The sequence below is a fragment of the Mesoplodon densirostris genome, chromosome 7, assembly GCF_025265405.1.
Source record: "Mesoplodon densirostris isolate mMesDen1 chromosome 7, mMesDen1 primary haplotype, whole genome shotgun sequence".
NCBI lineage: Eukaryota > Metazoa > Chordata > Mammalia > Artiodactyla > Ziphiidae > Mesoplodon > Mesoplodon densirostris.
The window spans coordinates 68622545-68642580 of NC_082667.1; positions in this window are offsets into that span (position 1 = coordinate 68622545).

Consider the following 20036-nt stretch of genomic DNA (forward strand, 5'->3'; position numbering starts at 1 on the left):
GTGAGGCAATTCCTTATTCCAGTTCCTAATAAATCACTTCCTACATTTATATCCTAATGGTTATGTTTTTCTGGAGAACCCTGGCTAATACAAGAGGGCATTTACAAATGGCTACAGAACCATAGAGAAGGATGTTACTCTACCTCCAGGGATTTGGAAAAGCAGAAGAGATGGGACCTAAAAGATGGATGTGAATGTGATGGGTGGCAAAGAAAAGGAAAGGCATTCCAGACAAGGGGAACAGAGTGTGGGAAGGCATGAAGAAATGAAAACCACTGCATGTAGGGGAGGATGAAGAGTTTGAAACATAGGGTAGTCATGGAAGACAGTGGTGAGGACAAGAAGTTAGCACATGATGGGGCCCATGGTGTTAGCATGATGGATAGGGCCAGGTCTGAAGAGCCTAGAGTTGGAGTGTGTAACATCATTAGGCTTGTCATGTCAAAGACAGCTGTTATGGCCACGTGTAAAAGGAAGAAACTGTATCCAGAAAGGCCAGGGAGGAGGTCAGCAGCTGCTTGGGGTCAGAACTAGGGCAGTGTTTGTAGACACCAAGAGTAGGAAACAGATGTGAAGCATTTTTTCTGATTTGAAACAGAAAGAGCTTAATGCCTGGATGTGGGTGGTGAAGAAACGAGAACTGAGAAATAAAAGATGACAGAGACCATTCATTTAGACAAAGAACTGAGAGGGGTGTTTAGACTTGGAGATAAGATGAGAAACTGAGCTTTGCACATGCTGGATATGAGATGCTTTACAGACATCCAGGTGGAGGTATGCAGAAGACAGTTGCAAAAATGAGTTTGGAAAGCAAAGTGATGCTGATTGGGAAGCCAATCAGTAAACAGCAGCTGAAGCTATGGAATTGGAAGATCTTGCCAAGGAAGTATGTATGATGAGGAGAGGGTACCAAACCTCCCACAACAGGTCATGATTTCTTAATTTGGCTCGCTCACCAAAATCCACATCCAGGATGCGAATATGGAACTCGGCCAATATTTTCATAACGTTCAGTATATAAAGAAAGGAGCTGGGGATGAAATAGTTTGGGGTTGACTGAAGAGGTCCGGGAACAAAGGTGCCTGGTTCCGAATATCAAAATGGTGTGAATAGCAGTAAATGATAATTATAATAATAACACCTGGCATGTAGAGAACACCTTTCTCCAAAGAACTGGAATCTCTGCCCAGACACCGTGAATTTTCACAGAAAGTTTGGGAGGTCTGTAAGAGGTAGGGGAGATTATATTAACTTCTGGCATGCAGGAAAAACAGGATTTGAGAAGACCAGGAAGTTCTCTCTGAGCACAGAGCCAGAGGGTGTTATGGTCAGCCAACCTGGCTCCAAGCCACCCCCTTGTGGCCAGCAGTCTGACCTGTCTCCTTGTCTAGTTCTGACAACACAATCATGTGCACTCCTGGCATTGCCATCCTGGATCTCAAATCCCGTCTCAAGTCAACCCACGCACAGGGGATGCACGCGTTCCAGAGGAGGACTTGATCACAGCAAGGCATTCCCTCTTGGAGAAAGCAGAGAATTTAGAGTCAGACAAGTCTGAGTCCAAGGGCCACAGCTGCTGCTTACTATCTATGTGATGCTGGGCTTTTTTTTGGGGGGGAGGGGGCCTTTTTATATCTCTGGGCCTCAGTTTCCCCAGCCTCAAAATGAGGATAATACTAGCTACTTCAGGGTTGTGTGAAGATGCATTCATTCAACAAAGATTTATTGGGCTTCCCTGGTGGCGCAGTTGTTGAGAGTCTGCCTGCCGATGCAGGGGACGCGGGTTCGTGCCCCGGTCCGGGAAGATCCCACATGCTGCAGAGCGGCTAGGCCTGTGAGCCATGGCCGCTGAGCCTGCGCGTCCGGAGCCTGTACTCTGCAACGGGAGAGGCCACAACAGTGAGAGGCCCGCGTACTGGGGAAAAAAAAAAGATTTATTGAGCATCTTCTATGTGCCAGGAATTGTTCTAATCTCTCGGGATATATCAGGAAACAAAACAAAGAACCCTGCCTTTGGGCTCTTACTTTCCTAGAGGTGAGGGATGGGAGGGGAGGAAAGATAGATGATAAACAATGAAATAATAGAGAAGCAAGTAATCTGGTATGTTAGATGGTGATAAACTCGGGGAAAAGGAGATATACAGTATATCTGGCATGTAGCACACTGTCTGGCTAGCACACAGTAGGCACTCTGGGAATTCGTGCTACTATTATCATAATTAAGAAAAGATGAAGAGCCTGAGGCAAAATAACAGGCTGTAAAATTTTATGAAAATGTGTCTATCTCTTAAATTTCAATCAGGAGTAAGCAGAGAAGTTGCCAGGGAAGGATAAAGGTAGAAGATTACAAAGTGGAAAAAAAATCGACCTGAAATGCTTTTAAGTGATGTGTAATCAGCTGCATCTCTTCTAATGACCACCACTAATTAAGCTGTCTCTTGCAGGCTCCCAGAGAAAATCGCTTGCCCAAACAGATAGGCTGAAGTGCACATTATAAGACCTTCAGCATTTAAATTGAGTTTGATTTTTACCGTAACATGGGAAGCAGTTTAGAACCATTAGGGTATGTTCTCCTAACAGGTGTCCTTCACAAGTGACCTGTATATTTTTAACACCTGTATATTTTTAATCTGTATTTTTATGAGAAAAGTGAACACTATGTCAATGACATTTCCTCCTACATTTCACTCACAACGCCTTCTTTGGTTGGCATGAAGGGGTTTTGATCAGAAGTTCAGGTCATGCATTTATTAATTTGGCTAACAAACATTTGTGCAGTTAATAATAAAAGTGAGAGTTAAAAAATCCTTCAGTGTGGACCATTTACCATGTCAAACATTTATTTGCAATACCTAATTTAATTTTCTCAACAACTCTTAAAGGTAAATGTCTTTTAGATGAGGAAACTGAGTTTTATGGAGATTAATTAACTTCACATGGTTAAATAACTGGTAAGAGGTAAAGTTAAGATTTGAACCCAGGTCAGACTGATTACTTAGTGCTCATATTTGATCACTATAATGTATGACAGACCCCATGCTAAACAGAGTAAGGTGTGTTTCTGGCCTTGTATTACCTAGTTATTCAATGGAAGACACATATAAGTTAACAATTTTAAGACAACATGACAGGTGCTAAACTAAACATAATAGACATGCTCTGGGAACCCAGGAAGAAAGAACTACCTACTCATATTGATTGCATTGGGGAAAATTTTCCAGAAGTGATATTTAAGGTGGGTGTTGATGGATGAGTAGTTTGTCTGGAAGCAAAGGGCAGGGCATGAAGGAAAGAGCATATTGAGCAAGCTTTCTCTGGCTCTGAAACCCTTGCTTTAAACACTATGCTAAATTAACTACTTCCATTCATCTCACAATTAGTCAGATGTTCACTGAGTATTTTCTTGTACATTCAGGTCTTTTAGGGAGATAAAAAGGAAAAACAGAAACTGAGTTGAATTAATATCGATAGTCAACCTAGATAATTCCAGTCTTACAAACACATGTTTTCCTTGCAGACTTTTGCCCTGAGGCTTTTGAAATGAGATCTGAAACATGCCCAAGGAGATGAGAAAGCTCTGATAGGCAGAGTGCACAGTGCACTGGGCACTTGTCCGTATATCCAGAAACTGCTCACTCTGAGCTCCAACACTGAAGTTCCTCAGTGAGGTCCCTGGCAAACCCTGCAGACACATAAAGTTAGCATCGGGGAACAGTTGACAACAGGGTGGGTGCAGAAATCTCAGAACAAGTGGTCAGTGGGAACATGGTGAAAATTACTTGGTTTCTGGACTTGTAATTGTCTATAAGAGGAAAATGATTGCAGTGGCAATTGTTTAGCCTCATCTCCTGAAGGAGATGGCTTACTATAGTAAAAGTTTTTCTCTCCTATGAGAAATTAAAGTGTGTTTGCATTTCCATTGAGTCTCACCCATCTCATAGCAGAGCTGGGCGTACGAAGGGGCTGTAATCAAAATGAAACCCCTAATGTAAACCTTGAAGCAATTGGGCTTAGGATGTGGAAGCCAAACAAGGGAACCATAACATCCAGTACAGATCTGGGACCACAGTTGGTGTTCAATAGGTATTTGCTGAATTAAGCAAATAAACTATTCAAGAAATAAATAAGACAAATACATTTATTTGATCTTCCCTCAATGTGGATATTTTAACTAAGTTTATGGGTTATTTCTGATTACAAAGGAGGAAAGTATCAAGCATCTGAAGCAAGAGGAGCAGCATGTGCACTGACCCAGAGGGAGCGTGATGATCCCCAGGAAATGAAAGTCCTCCAGGGTGGCTGGAGTGCAGGAGAGGGAGGGGGACATGGTGCCCAATGAGGCAGGGGAAGGTGGCAGATCCAGACCCATAATTAAGGAGTTGAGAACAGTGGGAGTATTGACGGGTTTTAGTTAAGGGATGATGTATGTCTTTACTGGACCACTCTGGCTATGTGGAGAATGGGTTGTAGGGATCAGCAGTTGCTGCCAGGAGAGCTGGTTGGGAAACTCTTGCAGGCATCCAGTGACTGATGATGGACTGGGTAGTGGGGGTGACAGGGAAGGTGAGAAGATGGGATCCATTAGAGCTGGCAGGTAGGACCAGCAGACCTTGAGGGAAAGGGAGAAATCCTCATTGATTCCTGGGATTTTTACCTGAGCAACTAGTGGATGATGGTGTCATGTAGTGAGATGGGGAAAAGTAGAAGATGAGAATGTCTGGAGGGAAAGATGAAGAGGTTGGTTTTTGACCCAGTAGGGTTTTTGATTGCTTGAGTGACATCCAAATGGAGATTTTAGGCATTGATTATGAGTATAGAGCCCAGAGGAAAGCTTTAGACTACTGTGTGTGTGTGTGTGTGTGTGTGTTTGTATACATATGTATATTTTATTATGCAAAAATAGATTATAGTATCATGCTGTACAGCAACCTATTGTGTCATGTTTTTGTATTTGTTCTTGTAATGATGCCCTCCTCCTTCTGTCTGGAAATTACTTTTATGGGAACCTGTGGGGTGGTCTGGTACATTGGTGAGAAGGCTTAAAGTCTAAGGGGTTAGGAGCTGCACCTTAGAGGCAGGATGGCAGAAGCTGGAACTTAGGAGACCGAGTTTGGAATGGGAGAATACTATTGAGGGATGCCCAAGTGGAAACGTGGGAACTCAAGAAGGGATGGTGGGGGCCTCCACAGGAGCATCCCGAGTGGCCTTATACCCATACGCCAGCTACACACCCCCAGTCGCAAGCAGCCTGCCCCTATGGAGAAGTTGGCTGAGGAGGTGAGGAACTTGGAGGCAGCCCCCCGCCTCAGCGGGCTGGCCCACGTGGCCCAGGGGTTAAGGGGAGACAAGGGAAAGGAGGTGGCCAAGAGGGGCCTCCACCTAAGCAGGCCACCCCCATTCCACCTAGATCTAGCTTTCATTCTTGCCGGGGCCAACGTGAGCAGCCTGTGTTTTTGATCTAGAATATTTCTTGTACATCTCTAATAACCTATTTTCTTTCCTTACTCTATCTAATGCTGCATGATATTCCATCATGTAGATAGATATGCTATTAGTTTCTAATAAAAATTTTTAAATGATGAAATATTTGAAAAAACAGAAAAGTACAGATCATATGACAAATATCCACACACCTGTCACCTAGGTTTAATAAATGCTAACATTTTGACATATTAGTCTCAGACCTCTTTATTTTGGATTTAAAGAGAAAAAAACTTCAAATACAGGTAGGGCCTTGCTCCCATCACTCTCCTCCCTTCCTTCATCTCTTCATCCTTCTGCAGAGCTGACGATCCTGAAGTTGGTATTCAGGGTTTCTGTGCATGTTTTTGTACTTGTATTAATACAGTACATAATACAGTCGTCCCTAGGTATCCATGGAGGACTGATTCTAAGACCCTCCTGGATACCAAAATCTATGGATGCTCAAGTCATTTATATAAAATGGCGTGGTATGTGCATATAATTTACTCACACCCTCCCATATACTTTAAATCATCTCTAGATTACTTATAATATCTAATACAAAGTAAATGCTATGTAAATAGTTGTAAATACAGTGTAAATACAACATACATAGTTGTAAATGCAAAGTAAATGCTATGTAAATAGTTGCCAGAGAGTGGGCAAATTAAAGTTTTGCTTTTTGGAACTTTCTGGAATTTTTTTTCTGAATATTTTGTATTCACAGTTGCTTGAACCTGAGGATGCAGAACCTGTGGATACAGAGGGTGGTTTAGCCTTATTTTAAATTGCTTCATACAGCTACATACCCTTCTGCAACTGCTCTTTTCACTTATCATTATATGTATGATATTTATCCATATTAAAGAGTTCTCAGGCTTCCCTGGTGGCGCAGTGGTTGATAGTCCACCTGCCGATGCAGGGGACACGGGTTCGTGCCCCGGTCCGGGAAGATCCCATGTGCTGCGGAGCAGCCGGACCCGTGAGCCATGGCCACTGAGCCTGCACGTCCGGAGCCTGTGCTCCGCAACAGGAGAGGCCACAACAGTGAGAGGCCCGCGTACTGCAAAAAAAAAAAAAAAAAAAAAAAAAGTTCTCCATTAATGGACACTTTAATTTTATTTTTAATCTTCATTATTCCAACATGAATATAAGGTGGCTTACGTGGATACAGCCTTAGGAACATAAGTCTGAAATGCTCTTAACCAGGTGCCACCCATGAACACTGGAACGAAAACCACTACGTGTTTATTTCCTTAGCCTAACACTGGAATGCCAGTCTTGGATATTAAACCATGGCACCCGCAGCAGGCCATGCAGAGTAGGTGTTAGGTAATGTTACATCCTGGTAAGAATGCCCTGAAAGCTGCTTTGTCATCACATCAGTTCAGAACAGGAACAGAACTGTTGAATGAGAGGGGCAGAGCAGAGCCGGGCTGTTTCTTCTGGGCCGGGTGACAACAGAGCTGCTTGCTCGCTTTGCCCCACTCTTCATCTTGGCCTTTCTTAATTGCTCAGGAGCTGGCGAGCCAGTTCTTAGAACAAACACTCATCCTACACCCACAGGACTTCTCTTCTCCTCCTCCTCCTTTTTTATTGTACACCCAGCACCTCCCAGCTTAAAAAAAAATGTTCTGAATGCTTTCAGTCTCAAACAAAGCTTTTATAGATTTGTTGGCAGGAAATCCAGAGTGGAATTTGCCATTAAGTTGTAGTAAAGCAACTCTTCAAACAAGGTGTACTGAACAATCAAACACTTTGAAAAGTCAAACCACAACAAAAGCGTACATTGTCCCTGGAGAACCCCTAGTGGCACTAAACCTTCTTAGAGTGGGAGGAGTTTACAAAAACATAACCTATTTCATTTCACAAGTTGCCTGCTGTACAGAACTTTCCACAATCCATCAAAAGTAACGCTTCCTGCTAGCACATTTCAACTCAAGTAGCTCCTTAATGGGCAAGTTTTGCTCTTAGAAAAAACGGACAGCATTTTTTTTTTCAATTGAGAAAGTTCTTCATAATGACAAAGTCAAGTAGAAAGTCTAATTTTGATCCAACTCTCACACTTCTTAGCTTCTGGAATGTAGTCACTAATTGATCACTTTTATGTGTGCCAGGGACTGTTATCTCAATTAAGCCCGACAACAACCCTATGAGATAGGTATTGCTACTATCCCTGCTTTCCAGTTAAGGGAACTGGGGCATAGCAAAGTTAATGAACATGTTCAAGGTCATAGGGCTTATAAGAGAGGGAAGCAGGATTTAAGCTCAGGGAGTTGAACTTCAAAGCTCATGTTCCAAAGTTGCTGGACTGACTTAATGAATTCTGAAAGAGCTTCCAGATTTTCAATGTGATAAGAAAGAGGACTAACCAGTAATGAGCACCACTAAAAGCCAATATTGTACGCATCCTTTCTTTTTAAGTCTCTCAACACCTTTATGAGTGCTGCTTCTTTCCTAATTTATGTATTAAGAGATGGAGTCTCCAAGGGCTCACCTGCAGAAGACAGAAAAGTTTTAGGATCTGAACCCAGGTGCCCTAGAAAGAGCTAGACCATCCTGCTTTGCTAGAAAAGGATTGAGCACATACGTCTTCAATAATGCTTTAGAGTTTATAGTCTACACCCTCTTTTGCTCTCTCTCTCTAATGCAAAGGGTACTCATATGATTCAGTGGGAGAAGAATGTCTGACTCTTAGAGCTTGTAAATTTGTTTAAATAGAGTATTAATTTATAACCCAGATGTAAGGACCTGCAAATAAATCAGAATGTCTTTTTATAAAAGATAATAAAAAAAGAGACCAGCTGGTGGGGAAGACCTTCTGTGACGCTGAAGATTTTCCCCACTGCAACTGTCTATTGCTTCAAAACCACTGGAAGTATACTTGGCATTTTCGTGTATGATACACTTCAGATATACAAGCATATGCAAAACCACCCTGCTCTCCCTTTAACCCTACCCCCTGGCAACTGGGGTCTTCATTCCCCTTACTTAGGATATTCTTCAGAATTTTCTCATAAATCCACAGACATACATTCAGAGGCCTCCCAGTGAGTTTTTGGTACATGAGCCAAAGTTATGTAAAGTTAGCAACAAAACAGGAAAGAGACTGTGTGATACTAAGAGACTGGCGATGATGCAACTGGTGTCGAGCCACTGGCCTTTGGAGGCTGCTTGGGCTCCAGGGTAGGGCGGCAATTCCCCACCTTTGTTCTCTTCAGACACCAGGGCTGTCGCCAAGGCAACTTGGTCAAGGGAGTTCTGATCAACCCAACCTATAGGGAAGGACCTGACTCTGGTGAGGACAGGTTTAACTCTCCAGTGGAGGAGGTCCCTGAGGCATAGGGTGGGGCAGCAGAGGAGAGGCCACAGCCTCCTCTGTCAATAGGCCGGGTAGATGTGTCATTCGTAGTTTCAGTCTCCAGGGCTTGCACAGCACTAAGGAGGAGGAGAGATGGGAAAGGAGGGGCAGGTGGAGGAAAGAATTTGTTCCAGCTCCAGAGCAGGCTAGGAAATGTTGCTAGAAATGCAAACAGAGGGAGTTTTTGTGATAAAGAGTGCTTTCATTGCTTTTTAAAGATGTATGTATCCTTCATAAAAATACTCAGAGGAAAGGTGGCCTGGAGTGGAGTGTCCTCAGCAGCTTCCACTCTCTTCACCTCCAAGAGGGGCACCTGCACCAGGTGACTTGGCAGAGCCTCTTTTAAAGGATACAGAACCTCAGAATACACTTGACATTCTCTGAGGTGTAGTGAGTTATATCCCCTGTTTATCCCCCATGCAAGAGCTGAACACAAGTTAGAAGTGCAGCAGAGAAGTCTTGTGGAGGGTTTTGAGCAGAGTGAGAACCACCAAAGGGCGAAGCGTTTGGACAACACATAAAAGCTGAGTTGACACAATTCTAAAGTTCTAATTTTGCCAAGGACAGACTTAAGTCTCCCCATTCACATGTAGCCACATGGTACTTAAGACGTAAATGTTTCAAAGCAGCTGCACTTAAGACCCCTTCACTTCTCTGGAGGTGAGAGTTTCTACTTTTTAAAATTTGAATCAAAAAGCAAAAAGTCCAATTGCTCATTAAATTATGAAGTCAGACTTTTCAGGACTGAAGGAAGAGTCAACCTGGGCACCTTGTGGTTATTGGAGAAAACTCCCTTATTCCCTTAGTTTCCCACAGGAAAGTTCATGATGACCAGGAGTCCTGGAAGGCTGCAGGCTTCAAGCAAGGTGATGTCTTAGGAGAAAATGTTGGTACTTCCTGGCCCCTGGGCTGTGTCTTATAAGTGTTTATAGAGCTGCAGACCTACAGAGGAGGAAGCCATTCATGGGATAAGACCAGGGCAGTTCACAGTGTTTCCTTCGTCACAGTGAGTTCTCTCAAGGGCAGGAAAAGTATTTTTTATTTATTTCTGTATCTCCTTAATGGAGTGGCTCACACATGGTAGGGACCCAGGTAATGACAACTGAATGAATTAAAGATCACTCTCAGTTTGACGTTTGATAACTTGCTTCATGGTTGCTCTACCCCAGAAGAGGACAGGACAACCACGTGAACACACTGACCACCCTCAGCGTCACCAAGAGCAGGACAGTCGGTGCTGTTGCCTCCTGATGTGGTCCAATGTGAAGCACACAGCACCACCTCAAAGAATCAGTGCCAAAATCCTGAAGTCCATCAAATGTTTAATGCCAACTTCTAGTTTACAGGAATTACGGGGGAGAGAGAGCTAGTTAAATTTCATCACAAGGAAACAGACTAATCTAGAATGGGGGATGTTCTTAGGACAATGGATCTAGTTCCCCCAATGCACTGGCATCAAAAGCAAGCAATGGGCTTAGGAAAGGGAAACTCCCTCTCTTAAAAAGTTTTAAGGGACAGAACAACCAAATGCAATGTGTAGGTCTGGCATTGTGAGTCAAACACCAAATATTAAAAAAAAAAAAAAAAAAAAAGAGGGCTTCCCTGGTGGCACAGTGGTCGAGAGTCCGCCTGCCGATGCAGGGGACACGGGTTCGTGCCCTGGTCTGGGAAGATCCCACATGCCGCGGAGCCGCTGGGCCTGTGAGCCATGGCCGCTGAGCCTGCGCGTCCGCAATGGGAGAGGCCACAACAGTGAGAGGCCTGTGTACCGCAAAAAAAAAAAAAAAAAAAATTAAACTAGGTCCAGCCCAGTCCAGAGATAAGCTCAATCCTTCTCCACCCTCCACCCTCCTCCATCTTGACTCACTACTTTTTTCATAAACCCTCCTACATTTGTTGACTTCTAGCCTTGGTGGCAGGGATGCTTAGCAATGAAGGAAGGACTCAGAGCTGTGGAATAGAAGAGGATAATGGAGATTTTAATGCAGCTGAGAGTTCAAGGGCCCATAAATTTCTTTCCTTTTTCCCACGCATGTAGTATACCATTTGAGAGATAGGAGTCAAGCAGATGGAAATCAACATCTCTATATGACTGATAAAATCTAGGCTGGAGTATATCGTGGATGCTACATTGTGCTGCCCAAATCCTGTTTCAGGAATGAAGGACTCATTCCCCTGCTGCAGGGAGTGCTTCCAGATCACCCTCAGCTGACAGCCCTCTTTGGGGATTGTCGGGGCTAAAGAAAACTGTCTCACCCAAGGTCACACCTTCCAGAGGCAGCCTGCATCCAATGACTGATGCAACTTGGGAGCATGAAGGCCTGGCCCACTCATTGCTATCTGACAGGTCTGTGGGGTTGCTGGGGCCCCTGTTGGAACTGCATTGCTGCTCAACATCTCCCTCTATCCAGTCTTTTTTCTTCTCCCGCCTTCCACAAGTTATCATCCCCAGGATTTCCTCCATGCTAATCTCAGAATTTGCCTCCTGAGGAATCTAGCATGGAATGCACCCATTCAGGGAAAGCATCCCTAAAGGAGGTTCCATTTGGCTGAGTTTTGGAGATTAAAGTGAGACAGGCAAACAGAGAGAGTATGTGTGATTCATTCCAGGGATCAACATAAGTGAAAGCCCAGAGAACTTAAAGACTTAAAGAACTTAGAGACCTTCCCTAATCTGTCCAGGACCTGGCATAGGGCCTGATGCAGTCTTGGTTGAATGAATTAATAATGATAAGTGAGATTTTTCTATTTAATTCAGATTGTGGGTTATATTTGTTGGTTTTTACAATAGAAGCACAGGAACAAACCATACTTAACAGGAATAATAATGGCTATCATTTACTGAGCTCTTACTATGTGCCAAGCACTGTGCTAAGCACTTTGTAGATGTTCTTTTATTTAGTTTGCATAATGATTCTATGAGGCAGAAGCTATTGTTATTCCAATTTTATAGATAAGAAAACTGAGGCTTAGCCAAGTTAAGAAAGTTTCCTGTGGTCAAATATTCTGTGAGACTCTTGGCCCCATGTACTACAGACTCCCTCAGACAAAGAACAGTGAGAGAGTATAGACGAGAGTTTCCAGAATGTACAGGAGGTTGTGACCTCTCTCAGATGTCCACTGGGGCCTGGCCTCACTATGGGGCCCTCCTCAGGCAGCTTGAGTGTGGGAGACCCAAGCCTGGACTGTGGCATGGCTTCTGACTCTCCCCTTCCTGCCTCAGGGGAGTGGTGCTAAGCTGAAAGGCCTCAGCTGTTCCTGGGAGAATCACGGTTCTGAAGCTGGAGACGGTTGCTTCTGCTCAATCTAAGGGAAAGTTGATAGACGAGTTTTTCTTGCCTTTGGGAAAGAGGGTGCCAGCATAAGGCCAGTGCTTAGAGATCAGTCAGAGATGTTTTATTTCAGGAGACAGTATGTGCTGAAGAAGGGAGGGGGGCCGGCAAGGTCTAAGGGGAGGCCTTTAGAAAAAGGTCTGTGCATACATTTCCCTTGCAGATGGGGTTCTGTGCACACAAGATGCAGCATGCCTCTTGGTTCTTTTGCTCATCCAAACAATCATTTGTTCAACAATATCTATTCAGCAATACCTACTATATGCCAGGTACAGTTCAAGACAGTGGGGCACAGCAGTAAATAAGACATTCAAAGTCCCGGCTCCCATGGAGTTCTTACACTAGTGGGAGAGGATAGACCTACCTGGGTCTCAGCTGTCTCTGGCCCTGTCAGCTCCTGCTAAGCCTGGTTGGATAACATGGATGACCCCATTGCTTGCTCAAGGGATCATACCTGGGGCTCTGCATGATCATGGTCAAGGACAGGCAGGGTGTGGAAGTGTCACTTGTCACCCCCATCACAACCTCCTTGTTTGGGGAAGACTGAATTCCGTATTGCCCTTTTAATGGAAAGGGCTAATGCTGAAGCCGCTTGCCTGGATTTTGTGGGTGAGAGGACCCGGCCAAGCCAGCCTTATCCCCCTCTATCCCAGCCCTGGCAGGAGTAGTGAAATGAGCCCAGATTGCCCTTCTACATGCATCAGAAACTACTAACACAGCCAGAGAACTGGGAACCTGCTGGACTGGTGCCCTATCACAGGATGGGGCCTCCAGGCCCTGCTCCATGAAGCTGGGTCCTTACCTCTCCACATAAGGAGGTCCTCTTGATTGGGTAAGTCTGCTGACCTTAGGCAGACCTTCTTTAAGGCAAGAACCAGCAGTGGAGAAGCAGCTGTGGTGTAGAAAATAGCACTGTACTCTGAAGCAGGAAGAGTACATGTTCTAATTCCAGGATCACCACCTTCTAGCTGAGTGACTGGACAAGTCACCTGACTTCTCTGAATCAGTGTTTTCTCTTCTTTAAAGCTGAGAATATCCTATAGTCCGTAATTCACAAGGTTGTTTTGAAGACTAAATTACAGAATGTATAAGAAAGGCTCAGGCCTATTGCAAACACTTAGTAAACACTGGTTAGATATCAAATATTAATTGAATGTGAAGTCAAATCAAAATGGTACCTTTTTTGCTTGGCACTGAGGGAAATGAAGGAGGTAGAGTTGGTCCTCCTTATCCTTGTCTGTGGAACCTCAGATATGGAGGGCCACTGTACTAAGCCATTTTATATAACAACTTGAGCATTCTTGGATTTGGGTATCTTCAGGGGGTCCTGGAACTAATCCCCATGGATGCAGACGAATGACTGTATAAATCAACATCCCTGTGCTTAAGGAATTTTCCATAGAGTTGGATTGTACTCTTGTAGAGTTTTCTAATGACAATATTGAGTGCTCAGAATTGCTAAAAATAAGCACGTGGATACGTGTGCAAGTGTAAGAATGGGTTTCATCTACCTATGCAGAGAGACTTACAGAACTAAGCAGAAAAAAAGCACTTAGGGAGCAAGTGGGCAATTCTGAGTCCCCATGCTACATCCAGCAGGACACTCAGTAGTGGCGCATAGTTAGTATTCAGAGTAAAAACTTGTGAATAATGGGATGGGGGAACAGAGGCACCTAGCCTGGGAGTTGTCCTTTCCCATCAGGAGTTAAAAAGAGGGCCGTGTTCAGCACTGATAAGTGGACATTCACTGTCCTTTGGCAATAGGTACTTGACCAAGTGGGCTTTCACTGGAGGAGAACCACAGTTTACACATGAATTTATTGTGCAAATAGAAACAAAAACAGGAACGGCTAGAGTTACGGAAGATGAAGACTTTGCAGATGGAATGGCCCAAAGCTCAGTATTATTTCAGTCCTGAAAGGATGGGCCGGGATCATGATGGAATGTGGCTCAGCACAGCATACACAAGGAAACCTGTGAAAGAATAACAAGGATAACTAAAGGAAGTAAGACAGAAAAAAATAGGGAAGAGATGGTCACAGTCCCTGTGGCTTGCCTAGTGGGGAGGACAAGGTAGTGAACGCCAGACCCATGTTGTTTTAATCATGTTATTTTTTCCTATTATTGATGAAAAAATTAATCGGTCGATCTAAGAAAGAAATGGGAAATTTTATTCAAGCCAAGTTGAGGATTATAACCCAGGAACAGCCTCTCAGAAAGCTCTGAGAAATATTTTGCTATTAGAGGTCAAAGCACAGTTTTATAAGTTTTTGAGACAGAAGGCTGTATATTAAATGACATATTATTGACAGTTTACACAATCCAGTTCTACACTTACAAAGTAGTGGATGGTGGGTCATTATGGCCCCTTACAAGATTAAGAAGGAATGTTATCTTTTAAGTGGTCTTGTTGACGCTAGGAGCATGTTGCTCTTTACGGTTAAGTGGGTATTTCTGCCGATGGAGAAGTTTGGTCGATGCATAATGCAGATACATGATGCATGGTAGAGGGGAGAGAGGAGGCCAAAGTGCAGAGAAAATGTTTTATGTGTAACTTTTCCTTGACTTGCCTTAGAATATGAACAGCCCCTGCTGTTCCCGGGGCTACAAAGTGGAGAGCTTGTCTTTTGCTTCTGCTCCATTTCCTCTCACATACAGTGTACCTGGCTTGCATGAGGGCTAGGGTATCTTCTCCACACCACAGAAGCACTCTCTGAGCCAGGTCTTCCAGGCTTGGACCCTGATACCTAAGGAGGGATACAAAAGAATTTGGAAAACCACCTCTCAAGATAGTAGCCTTGGGTGCAAACTACTACCCTGCTGCCTAAATCGCGATTGCCAAAGCTAATTAATACTTTGGTAATTCTTTTTACATTCTTTCTGTCACAAAATCTAATCTTCCAAAGGCATTCTATGATAAAGGTTATGTACTTGGGAAGGTTAAAAAAAAGGAACAATTTTAAAGAATCCAAAATATTAATTACTCTTCTAAACCTGCTTCTCTGGAAAGGTCCTTCCACTCTGGCACACTGCAGCACTGTGCAATGAGAATTCTCCCAACTGGGATGCACCTTTGTCCCTGTCAGCCTGGTAAATCTTGGTCCCAGCTGAGGATGGGATGACAGTGGCTGTAACTGATGACAGAGGGGACATAAGAGCCCCTGAGTGGAAAAAAACAGGAGGGAAAGGTACATCACTCAAGGGGCATCTTGAAGGGGAAAAAAGGAAGCTGCAGGAAGCATAGCCCATAAAGAGCTTTAATGGGCTTTCTTCAAATAAGAACTACTCACTTCTCCCTACTCAAGAAATAACCAGCTGACCAGCAGTCACCCTTCATTTAATAGGTATATTTCAATAACATCTTAATTAGAACTTTCTTCTCCACTTCCCCCAATCGCAACCTTCTCTAAATAGTTATTTTTATGTATTTGGACTGTTTCCACCACTCTACCTTCCAGACTGTCACCTGAATGAATGAGGCATCCTCTCTTCGCTAGGTGGAATATTTATGGAATTGCATGTTGCCTCTTGTTATTTATTAAGCTTTCTGGCATGATCCCAGGAACTCAGTGAGGAACCTAGGTTTCTGGATGGTCCTAATGGCAGGAAAGCTCACAATTCAGGAGAATGATAGAGGCCTTTCCCACTTTCCATATTGGGTAGTGGATTTACAACTGGCCCCTGGAAGAAGCCTCTGTCTGCTCTCTTTCCTGGGAATATCTGGGGAGTCAACTTCAAGCATCTTTAACTGGGGCTTACTCTCTTCCTCTTCCCCATTTCTTCAGCAAGCTGTTGTCTTGACTGGGTTAGTGCAATACCATATCTCCTGGAAACAGGGACACCTAAGACTTCAAAACTCTAAGGAGGGGGCTTCCCTGGTGGCGCAGTGGTTGAGAGTCCGCCTGCCGATGCAGGGGACACGGGTTCGTGCCCCGGTCCGGGAAGATCCCACATGCCGCGGAGCAGCTAGGCCTGTGAGCCATGGCCGCTGAGCCTGCGCGTCCGGAGCCTGTGCTCCGCAACGGGAGAGGCCACAACAGTGAGAGGCCCACGTACCACACACACACACACACACACACACACACACAAAACTCTAAGGAGGGATAAAACCTAATAGCTCCATAAAAGTTTTCTGAGATCACTGATTTTATATATATGTACTGTGTACCTGTTACGTGCTAGGTACCGTGCTCAGCATTGGAGATACCTAGTGTGCGAGACAGACACAGCCTCTGCTCTCATGGAGCTGATAGGCTGTGGAGGAGACAGTCATTGCTCAGACAGTCTGTAATTACAAGTAGTGGTAAATGCTGTGAAAGAGTACAAGGTGCTGTGAGTGAGAAGAGCTGACCTAGCTTGGGGGAAGAGCGGAATAGAAAATCTGCCTAAGGAGAATGAACTTTACACTGAGATTGAGAGGATGAAGGGCTTGGACAAGAAACTGGGACGTTGTGGACAGTATATGAAGAAGACCTGAAGCAAGATGAGTGTGGCTTGTTTCAGGGATTGAACATATGCCAGTGTTATGGGTTACTTTGTGTCCTCCTCAGAAAAAGATATGTTGGGGGAAAAAAAAAGATTCGTTGTAGTTCTAATCCCTAGTACCTCAGAATATTACCTTGTTTAGAAGTAGGGTTGTTGAAGATACAGTTAGTTAAGATGAGGTCAAACTGGGGTACAGTAGGCCTCTGATGCAACATGACTGGTATCCTTACAAGAAGACAGTCATGTGAAAACAGAGACACAGTGAGAATACCATGTGATGATGGAGGATTGGAGGGATGCATCTACAAATCAAAGAAGGCCAAAGACAGCCAGCAAACCAACAAAAGCTAGGAATAAACAAGGAAGGATTCCCTCACAATTTTTGCAGGAAGCATGGCTGTACTGACATCTTGTTTGTGGACTTCTAACTTTCAGAGCTGTGAGACAATGCATTTCTGTTGTTTAAGCCAGGGGTCCCCAACCCCCAGGATGTGGACCAGTACCAGTCTGCGGCCTGTTAGGAACCGGGCCGCACAGCAGGAGGTGAGCGGCGGGCGAGTGAGCGAAGCTTCATCTGCCGCTCCCCATCGCTTGCATTACCACCTGAACCAATGCCCCACCCCCCACCCCTTCCCCGGTCCGTGGAAAAATTGTCTTCCACGAAGAAACCAGTCCCTGGTGCCAAAAAGGTTGGGGACCACTGGTTTAAACCACCTAGTCTGCGATACTTTGTTACAGCAGCCCCAGGAAACTCATAGAGCCAGTGTGGCTGAGTTGTCAAATGGAGAGCAAGGGAGGAGTGTGAGATGAGAAAGGAAGGGTAGAAGAATCAGATTTCCAGGTCCAGGATTTGGAACTTTGGACTTAAAGTGGTGGGGCAGTATTAAGGCATATAAGGGGGAGAGTGATATTCTACTTACACTGTAAGCAGATCACCGCGGCCACAGTAAACAGAAAGAGTGGAGAGGGGATGAGAGGTGTTGCAGGTTGAGTTCTCCAGGAGGGCGCACAGAGAGAGCCTCAGTGACAACGGCTCAGCCAAGCTATTGGGGACCTCTAGAGTACTGTCAATCAAAGTTGTCCCACATGAGGCTGAAATGGCCAAGCTTTTGTACTTCCCAGTCACCTGTCTGGGATACCCTGGGAAAAGTATGATCCCAGGTGAGGCGGCTGTCTGCAGCTGCAGCCGACTCTGCAAGAGCTAACAGTTGGAAGCCATCTGCTGTCTACACTCCCCATGGCTGGGCAGTAAGTCTTCCTTTGAAAGGGGATCTGGGCTGCACATCTTTTCTACCACAAGAGGTTATAGGGGTCCCAGTTAACTAATTGTCCAGGGGAAAGAAGATGGTGGCTTGAAACGGTGTGGTGGCAGTAGAGACAAAGAAAAGTGGCCTGGTTCAGGGATGGCGTAGTAGTTGAAGAGCTACAGGACTTGATGGATTGTATGTAGATGGGGTGGAGGTATTGAGGGAGAAGGAAGAATCAGGAATAGCTCCTGGGTTTCTGCTGTTGCCCAACTGGATGAATAATTGGTACCATTTACCAAGTTAAAGAACTTTGGAAAAGACCAAATATGAGAAAGTAGAAGATCATGAGTTTGCTTTTGGACATGAAATGTTGTTGAATGATCTGGATACACTGGGGAGTAAAAACCCTGAGAAAAAACATATGTGTATGCGTGCACACACACACACACAGACACACACACACACACACACACACGATTTGGTTCCAGGAAGAGTCCTGTATGTTTACATCTCACTCTTAGAAATGCCATCTCTTGTTGTAGTACTATGGATTTTACCTTCTTTTGCTGTAAGTTGAATCAGTATTTATAACTTACACGGTAAACAGATTGAAAAACTTAGTACGGAAAGATATGAAAAGGAACTCAGGGCATCTGAAGAGTGAGAATGGGCCCACACACTGCACAGAAAATAATTAACCTACACCCCAGCCAGCTGTACCACCCTCAGATGGTATCATTCACTAATAAGGGGATTGAAGTAACTCCAGAGGTGATGGTGATAGGTTTGGGAGATGAGAGAGAACGGCGGGACGGAAGACTGAAGATTTATTTAAAACAGGGAAAGAGTTTGCACAAGAAAAAACTTTGCTAAACAGAATCTGCCAACAAGCCCAAGCAGATCTTTTGATCCAATCTAAGTTCATCAGCTGAATTTGGGCTCTTATAATTATGTTCCGTCTTGCACTAGCTGGGACTGCATCCTGTAGCATCCCTTTAAGATGCTGATTTTTCCATGGATATATTCACTGCCTTTGACTCAGTGAGTCCAAACTTGAAAATATTCAACAAAAGGAAGAATCTCTAGGCATAATGATGTTATCAGCACATTTTTATGATATTGATATATTAGAAAACTCCCTTCATGCCAAGAATGTACATCCACTTGGTGAAGAGTATTAACTGTGATCATTATGAAAGCTATGTTGCAACACAGAAAAATGCTAGACTACTCTTTACTGAGCTGCCACCATGTGAAGAAGCACTGTGCTACCTTTGAACATAAAACTATGCTATGATGTAGCAAAGAAACCACAGAGATGACAAGTAACCTTTAAAAGGTCATATAGTAAAAGAACTGAGATTTGAATCCAGGTCTGTCTTTCTATAAAGCCCAATCATCCATCCATTCATACATCTGACCAATAAATATTTATTGTGTCTCTATTATGTGCCAGAAATTGTGGAAGGCTATGCTGTTTTGATGATATCACACTCCCTGGAAAGAAAAGTGAAAATGCAGCTTTTTATATTCAGATACAACTTCTTATCAAAGAATTGCAACAAGAAGAGCAAGACTTAGATGTTTTAGAGGTGTCATAGTTTTTAGAAATTTGTGGTCTTCTCTCTCCTTCATCTGTTCATACCCTTTCCGCCTTCAAGACTTCTGTCAAACTCCCCCATTTCCTCTGGCTACAAGTGGTCTGTCCCTTCACTAGCTCCCTTTGCCACACAATTCGTATCTTATTAGATCTTGCTAAGTACTGGTTGCCAACACTGAATATTCACTCTTTGGTATATACTGTCTATTAATTGACAGTTGTTGGGGCTGGGAGTTCTCTTATTGACAGACTTTGCAGTGCTATTGCCTCACCAAAAAGATGCTCATGTTCAAACTAAGTAATTTGAAACTTTTTTACATTTTCAACCCCGCAACATCAGGCCCACAAAGACTTAAAAACTGACACAGACATTTAAAAAACATCTCATTTAATTATTTCAACAACCTGTCAGTTTGATACAACCTGTCAGCTTGTATCAGTAACAGTGAGCTTGGTTATGCTATAGTAACAAACAAGTCCCAAATCTTAGTTGCTTTAAACAACAAAATTTACTACTTGAGGTCAGTGGGGGCTCTGTTGCACTTCAT